The sequence below is a fragment of the Herpailurus yagouaroundi genome, unplaced genomic scaffold (assembly GCF_014898765.1).
Source record: "Herpailurus yagouaroundi ecotype Mexico unplaced genomic scaffold, PumYag 211, whole genome shotgun sequence".
Taxonomy (NCBI): domain Eukaryota; kingdom Metazoa; phylum Chordata; class Mammalia; order Carnivora; family Felidae; genus Herpailurus; species Herpailurus yagouaroundi.
In genome coordinates, this window is record NW_024412442.1 from 2,045,429 (window position 1) to 2,054,238 (window position 8,810).

Consider the following 8,810-nt stretch of genomic DNA (forward strand, 5'->3'; position numbering starts at 1 on the left):
AAACAGCAGCCCTCCAGGGACCCAGCAGACCTCACACGCATCCACACACCCAAAGGCTTGCCAGCCGAGGCTCCCACTGCACCCTGACTGGGACCGTAGTCCCAGGGCCACCCCACTAAGCGAGGCAGTGGAGATGGTCTCATTCATCCCGGGACCAGACAGCACCCGTGTCCCCCTGAGTGCCTGGTAAGAAGCCCGCTCACCAAAGCTCCCACTGAAGACCTGGCAACGACCTCTTAACTGCCTCCAGCCCAGCACAATCCAAGTTCTCGAAATAATCCTGTAGGCCCACAGAGGAGGAGATGTTCAGAGTGGTACAAATACGCTCTCTGATGCCATAACGATGGATGCATGTCATTATACATCTGTCCGCACCCCGGGAATGGGTGACCCCAAGAGTGAGCTGTAATGTATACAGTGGGCTGTGTGTGACTGAGATGTGCCAGTCTTAACAAATACACGTCTCTGCTAGGCGGAGTTGATAAAGGGGGAGACTGTATGTGTGGTCATGGTGGACACATGGGCTATCTCGGTACCCTCTTCTAAATTTGGCTGTCAACATTACATTGCTCTAAGTAAAGCCTTAATGATAATAATAATAATAATGATAATAATAGTAATAATAATTTGAAAACCCTGCGGCAGTAAAATTCAACTTACTCCTGCCTCGATTTATCTACTTTCTCATCTCCATCTTTTATAAATTCACAAAAACTTGTTAATGTTTCATTAAGTTCTCCATGTATTTTAAGGAGATGGAAAGCAAACATGTAATTAACCCTTTCCAGTAGTCTCATTTTTCCCTGCATTGTTGCGTATCCATTGGTGTCATTAATAATTACTATGTCGATATTTCCCCTAGTTCGAGTCTGCTGGGTACATCTTCCTGAAGCTTGTCTCTGTCTGAAGTGTCTTAATTTGTATTCATTGTTAAAGGATATTTTTTGAAAAATACAGAATTCTAGTGGACATTTTTAATCAGCACTTTAATTCCATTATCTTCTGTCTTCTATATTTTCTGGTGAGAAGTCAGCTGTAATTTTATTGTTAATCCTAGGAGCACAATGTATCTTTTTTCAATTTTCTCTAGGCCCTTCTATTTTTTATTTCTATTTTTGTACTATAAATCCAAGTTAGTTAACATATGGTGTAGTGAGGATTTCCAGAATAGAATTTAGTGATATATCTCTCATATATGACACCCTGCGCTCATCCCAACAAGAGCCCTGTTTAATCCCCATCAGCCATTTAGCCCATTCCCCCACCCGCTCCCCTCCGGCGGCCCTCAGTTTGTTCTCTGTATTTAAGAGTCTCTTGTGGTTGGTCTCCTTCTCTGTTTTTATATTATCTTTGTTTCCCTTCCCCAGTGTTCATCTGTTTTGTGTCTTAAATTCCACATATGAGTGAAGTCACATGATATTTGTCTTTCTCTGACTGACTAATTTCACTTAGCATAATACCCTCCAGTTCCATCCGCATAGTTGCAGATGGCAAGATTTCATTCTTTTTGATCTGTCTAGGCGCTTTTAATTGTTGTTGATGTCAGTCTTTTTGTGTGTTTGTTTTTGCTTTTCTTTGTTTAAAAATTTTTTTTTGAGTATGGGGCCCCTGAGTGGCTCAGTCGGGTAAGCATGCAACTCTTGGTTTCAGCTCAGGTCATGATCCCAGAAGTCATTAGTTCGAGCCCCGCATCAAACTCCTTGCTGATCATGTGGAGGCTGCTTGGGATTCTGTCCCTCCCTCTCTCTCTGCCCCTCCCTCGCTTGTGCTTGCTCTCTCTCTCTCTCTCAAAATAAATAAGTGAACTTAAAAAATTTTTGAGTATAGTTGACACACACCATTAGATTAGTTTCAGGGGTACGATGTAGAGATTGGACAAGTTTCCATGATGCTGTGTTCGCTGCAGGGATGGCTGCCATCTGCCATCACACATCACTGTTGCAGTACCAGTGGCTGCATTCCTTATGCTGTGGCCTTTATTCCTGTGACTTACCCATTCAACAACTGGAAGCCCGTGTCTCCCTCTCTCTTTCACCCATTTGTCCCACCCCCTGACCCTCCTCACCTCGGACAACCATCAGTTTGTTCTCTGTATTTATAGGTCTCATTCTGCTTTCTGTGCGTTTGTTTATTCGTTTTGTGTTTAGATTCCACAGGTGAACGAAATCCTATGGTATTTGTCGTTCTCATTCTTATTTCACTCAGCATAATGGCCTCCAGGTCCATCCACATTATTGTAAATGGGATAGTCTCATCCTTTTTTCATGGCTGTGTCATACTCATGTGTGTGTGTGTGTGTGTGTGTGTGTGTGTGTGTGTGCGCGCGCGCGCCACATCGTTTTATCCATTCATCTGTCAGTGGACACTTGGGTTGCTTCTATACCTTGGCTATTATAAATAATGCAAAAATGCTACAATAAACATAGGGGTGCATATATTTTTGAATTTGTGTTTTCATCGTCTTGGGTAAATACCCAGTAGTGAATCACTGCAGCAAATGGTAGTTCTATTTTTGATTTTTTGAGGAACCTCTGTACTATTTTCCACAGTGGCTACACCAGTTTACATTCCCACCAACAGTGCACAAGGTTCCTTTTATTGTTGCTTTCCTCTATCTTTGTCTGCAGTGTGACTGGTGAGGTATCTTAGTGTGGTTCTCTTTGCATTTATACTACTTGGAGATTGCTGGGTGTCATCAATCTTGGAAAACTCATATGCATTATCTTTTATAATATGTCTCCTCCATATTCTCTACCTTTAGTCCTTCAAAAATACAGACTTTTGTTTTTCATTTTGATGTTACCCCATATGTCTCAGACATAATTTTATTTTTTTTATGGTTTAATTATTATGGACCAGTCCTCAATGTACCTTAATTTCTTTCTTTTTTTAAATTTTTTATTTTTTAGAGAGAGAGAGAGAGAGCATCAGTGGGGAAGAGGAGCAGAGAGAGAGAGAGAGAGAGAGAGAGAGAGAGAGAATCTTAAGCAGACTACAAGCGAAGCTCAATGCCATCACCTGGGATCATGACCAGAGCTGAAATCAAGACTCAAATTCTCAACCAACGGAGATACCCAGGCACCCCTAAGGTACCCTAATTTCTGCAGCTAAGTCTAGTCCATACCTAAACTCATTGAATGGTATATTCATTTTTGATATTTTATCTTTTAGCTCTAGAATGTCCAGTTAATTTTTTTAAAGTTTCCAACACTGTAGTAAATTCCTCAGATGTCCACACATTTTGTCTCCTTTTCTACTAATCCCTTCTACATATTTATAATAGCTATTGTAAGGCCTTGTGTAGAATCCAATAGCTGGGTATTTTGTGAATCTGTTTCTATTGGCTACTTTTTTCCCCCTGATTATATATTTTCTCATTGTTTACAAATATGTTATATTTTGTAAATGTGTCCTGGGCATGTATAAGAAGACAGTAGAAAGCATACTAAATAATATTTGCAGACTCAATGGCATGGGGAATTACTCCTGTCAGGCCACTGGGATCCGGGTTGGGCTGAGTCCATCGATAGCACTGTTTCGTGGACCTAGGCTCTGTTGCGTCTTTCACGCACCACCATTTTCAAATGTTTCAAGGGTAGATAATACTGTCTTTGGTAATGTTTTGTATCTGATCATCAGGGAGATGTCAGAGTGTGATCTCTACTTTTTAGTCCAGATTTTGGGTAGCTGGGAGGGAGTCTCTTTTTCTCCAGTGAAGCCCCCTTCTTTCTGTATTCAGTAAAAAAAATTCTTTCCAATTTGATGACTTGGTCCCAGACCTTTGTGTCCTGCTTCTATAGCTGGTGAAGGTCCCTAGTCAGTATGCCACCATTGGTTCAATGAGAGCCTTGAGCTCTTAGTTGATATTTCTCTCCTGTCCCATCCTAAACCCAACCTTTAGGATACCATTATACTGAGAACCTCAATACCCTTGCTGTGGTCTGAATGCTCGTATCCCTCCAAAATTCTTATATTAAAAATCCATTGCCCAAAGTGATTACATTCAGAGGTGGGGACTTTGGTATGAGATGTAGGTCCTGAGGGCTGAGCCCTTACTGATGAGGCTACCATCACTGTAAAAGAGACCCCAGTGAGATCCCATCTCCTTCCTCCATCTGAGGTATAATGGAAAGTCTGTGACCTCCTTCAACCACGCCAGCACATTGATCTTCTACTTCTGGCCTCCACAACTGTGAGGAATGCATGTCTGTCATTGATAAGCCACTCAGTGTGTGGCATTTGTCATAGTGGCTCAAAAGAACAAAGACGGCCCTCCATCTTGTGCGGATATCTTTCTCAGGCCTTTTGCTCTTCCCCAGCTTTCATCACATCACTTTTGTGCATGGATAAGTGGCTTTTGAGAAGGAATTAGCAAGTGCATTCAAATCAGATGTTTGGCTTCTCTGGATTTTCATCCTCCAGGCTCACTCATGTCACATTAAAGCCTTGCTACAACGGAAGGCATTTCTTCTCACCCAGCCCCCATCGTGTATTTGCCTTTCCTAATCTTGTGCCATCCCATGTGGAACTCGCTTCTCTCAAGAGGTGCCCATCCTTAACTGGAGAGTGTGATGCTAAGTGAAATAAGCCATACAGAGAAAGACAGATACCATATGTTTTCACTCTTATGTGGATCCTGAGAAACTTAACAGAAACCCATGGGGGAGGGGAAGGAAAAAAAAAAGAGGTTAGAGTGGAAGAGGGCCAAAGCATAAGAGGCTCTTAAAAACTGAGAACAAACTGAGGGTTGATGGGGGGTGGGAGGGAGGGGAGGGTGGGTGATGGGTATTGAGGAGGGCACCTTTTGGGATGAGCACTGGGTGTTGTATGGAAACCAATTTGACAATAAATTTCATATATTGAAAAAATAAATAAATACATAAATAAATAAATAAATAAATAAATAAATAAATAAATAAAAAGAAGTGCCCATCCTTTTTTGAAATTTAGTTTTTTTCACATCCATTGCATCGTCACACTTCTGATGGGTCCCCCAAAATTATGAATTTGCAGGCTGTCTAGCTTTCTCCCTTTGTTGGTGTGGTGCAGTGGTCTCTTGAGATTTTCTGTGTCCTGACTGGAGTTTAATTTATTTGTTTATTTTTAACCTTTTATTGTCCCTATATATAAGGTGCAATTCTTACAAGAAACGTAAGGAGTTCTTCCCCTTTTAAGATTTGTGATTGTTTTTCTTTTTAATGATTTATGCACTTTACATACTAACTTCACCATGGACTCCTTAATTTTGAATTCTTAGTTCCCCTTGATCTCTCCCTGACTTTGAAAGTTTGTTTTCCTTGCTGGGTTTTGTGCTTAAATATGCATTGTTTTTAGAACAAGACAGTTTTATAACTAATTAACTAGATCAATGACTGAATAACCCATTTGATTTTCTATAAAGAGATTTTTTGCGTGTGAGGTGACCACAAAGGACGTGTAGAAATGACTTGTATCCTCTGTAAAATGCGTGCACAGTCATTAGCTTAGGAGAAGTGGATTCAGTGTCAAAGCTCCCCTCAATCCTTTTCCTTTATCTCTCAAGAACTTATTTGGTCTTTACAGATAACCCTCTTCTCACCGGGGAGATGGTCACTGACAGAAACGTGTGGAGGTTCACAGTGAGGGTTCTGATGAAGAAACACCTGGGTCCGTATAGTGCTTTCCTGTTGCCGCTGTGGCAAATTACCACAAACTTAGTGGCTTAACACAGTTTTAAAAAAAAATCTTACATCCTGTAGACCGGAACAGTGACATGGGTCTAATTGGGCTGAAATGAAGTTTGGCGGGGTGCATTAATTTCTGGAGGATCTCAGGGAGATGCTGTTGCCTTGCCTTTTCCATCTTCTAGAGGCCACACCTCTCCCTGGTGTATGCCCTCATCCCCCACCTTCATAGCCCACAGGGGAAGGTTGGGTTCTTCCCACAGAGTGTCACTCTGACTTCCTGTTCTGAATATACCTTTTCAGGATCACTCTGGTAGTCCGGGATGATCTCCCTATTTTAAGGTCAGCTGATTGCCAACCTTAATTCCACTGACAATTCCTGTTGCCATGCCATCTCCCATATACGTAGGTTCCAGATCTTAGGATGTAGACATCTTTGCGGGGTGATTATTGTACCCGCTGCAGTCACATCCTGACGTCAGACTAGGATCAGAATCCTGGCTCCAGCTCTTAGAATTTGTCCCCAGGATTACACCTTTTAAAGCGTCAGTTTCCTTACTTTTAATGTGGGGATAACCACCCTAGCTTTGCTTATTTATTGTCAGAAAGTAATGGGGTAATATAAGTGAAGTGTTTAGTGTAGAACTTAACATACAAGATAGTCAATGAATATTAGTCACACTGTTATTGATAATAAACACAACTAGAGGATGAAGATACAGGAAAAATATCCCTAACTTTCTGCAGTTGAGATGGGCAAGTTCAGGAAGCCTAAGAAGGCGGTCCTGGTCCTGGCCAGATGCCACTCCGGCTGCAAAAAACATCATGATGAACATTGATAATGGCACCTCAGACCGTCCCTACAGCCATGCTCTGGTGGCTGGAATTAACCACTCTCCCTGCAAGGTGACAGCTGCCCTGAGCCAGAAGAAAATGGCCAAGAGGTCAAAGATCAAGTCTTTTGTGACAGTTTATAACTACAGTCACTTCATGCCCACAAGGTGCTCTGTGTATATCCCGTTGGACAGAACAGAGACTCTGTTCTTAAACACAAGGCCTGAGGAGCGGCCAAGGTCAAGTTCAAGGAGAGATGCGACACCATCAAGGACAGATGGTTCCAGAAGCTGCGGTTTTAGACTCTTGTTTTGATCATTAAAAATACCAAAAAAAAAAAAAAAAAAAAAAAAAAAAAAAAAAGGAAAGGAGAAGGGAAGGGAATAGAAGAGAAAAAAAAACAAGAGGAAAGAAAAGCAAAGAAAAGAAAAGAAGAGAAAGGAAAAGAAGAGAAGAGAAAAGAAAAGAAAAGAAAAGAAAAGAAAAGAAAAGAAAAGAAAAATATCCTTAAGGATATACACCTTTTTAGCTATCTCTCTTAAATTTTTGTAATTTTCTAATTAGCTACAAATAGGGTAAAGGTATCTGGGGAATGCTTGAATGTAATTTTGAGGGGTATGTGATGAGCATGTTTTTTGCAGTTTAGTCCCGTAGATAAAATGGATAATGATAAAAACACTGGGGTATTTAGCGATATTTCTATTACCGCAGAGCTCAACAGCGTGGATGGGCCCATGGAATGCTAATCACTGTCCGGACAGACCCTGTGGACATTTCAAGGATGCCAACGCCACAGTGGCATCTGTCACGGAAACAGATGCTATTTGCATCTGTTTCCTGTGACAGTCATTGAAGGTGGCAGAGGAGAAAAAATTCACACAGGCCCGCTCAAACATTCAAAAACATATTTGGTTTGTCAGTCCGCTTTTTTAAAAATTATTGTGAGAGAGGAGATTTATAGGAAACACAAATTTTAAGCAACCAAGAAATATGTTTTTTTTTTCTGAATTTACCTGTGAATACATATATTGTGTCTACTGTGTAATCACTTGCTCTCATTGAATTCTAAAAGACAGTATTTTGAAGCAAAAGGAAAAGGAAAAGGAAATGAAAGTTCTTTCACTTTAAAACGCACATTAGAGTTATTGGCCAAATTTGTCATTTATTGTGTATTTGCAAATCAGTCTCTGTAAGATATGTTTACATAGAATAATATTGTACCTTCCGTTTTTTTTTATGTTTTTATTTTATTTATTTATTTATTTATTTATTTATTTATTTATTTATTTATTTATTTATTTATGAAATTTATTGTCAAATTGGTTTCCATACAACACCCATTGCACATCCCAAAAGGTGCCCTCCTCAATACCCATCACCCACCCTCTCCTCCCTCCCACCCCCCATCAACCCTTAGTTTGTTCTCAGTTCTCAACAGTCTCTTATGCTTTGGCTCTCTCCCACTCTAACCTCTTTTTTTTTTTTTTTTCCCTTCCCCTCCCCCATGGGTTCCTGTTAAGTTTCTCAGGATCCACATAAGAGTGAAACCATATGGTATCTGTCTTTCTCTGTATGGCTTATTTCACTTAGCATCACACTCTCCAGTTCCATCCACGTTGCTACAAAAGGCCATATTTCATTTTTTCTCATTGCCACGTAGTATTCCATTGTGTATATAAACCACAGTTTCTTTATCCATTCATCAGTTGATGGACATTTAGGCTCTTTCCATCATTTGGCTATTGTTGAGAGTGCTGCTATGAACATTGGGGTACAAGTGCCCCTATGCATCAGTACTCCTGTGTCCCTTGGATAAATTCCTAGCAGTGCTATTGCTGGGTCATAGGGTAGGTCTATTTTTAATTTTCTGAGGAACCTCCACACTGCTTTCCAGAGCGGCTGCACCAATTTGCATTCCCACCAACAGTGCAAGAGGGTTCCCGTTTCTCCACATCCTCTCCAGCATCTATAGTCTCCTGATTTGTTCATTTTGGCCACTCTGACTGGCGTGAGGTGATATCTGAGTGTGGTTTTGATTTGTATTTCCCTGATAAGGAGCGACGCTGAACATCTTTTCATGTGCCTGTTGGCCATCCGGATGTCTTCTTTAGAGAAGTGTCTATTCATGTTTTCTGCCCATTTCTTCACTGGGTTATTTGCTTTTCGGGTGTGGAGTTTGGTGAGCTCTTTATAGATTTTGGAGACTAGCCCTTTGTCCGATATGTCATTTGCAAATATCTTTTCCCATTCCGTTGGTTGCCTTTTAGTTTTGTTGGTTGTTTCCTTTGCTGTGCAGAAGCTTTTTATCTTCAT

At 40.8% G+C, this 8,810-nt stretch overlaps 1 pseudogene; it reads left to right on the top strand.

Annotated features, from left to right (window-relative positions):
• Window positions 1–6,415: 6,415 nt before the first annotated feature.
• Window positions 6,416–6,860, top strand: LOC121016530 (60S ribosomal protein L27-like; annotated as a pseudogene).
• The last annotated feature ends 1,950 nt before the right edge of the window (window positions 6,861–8,810 follow it).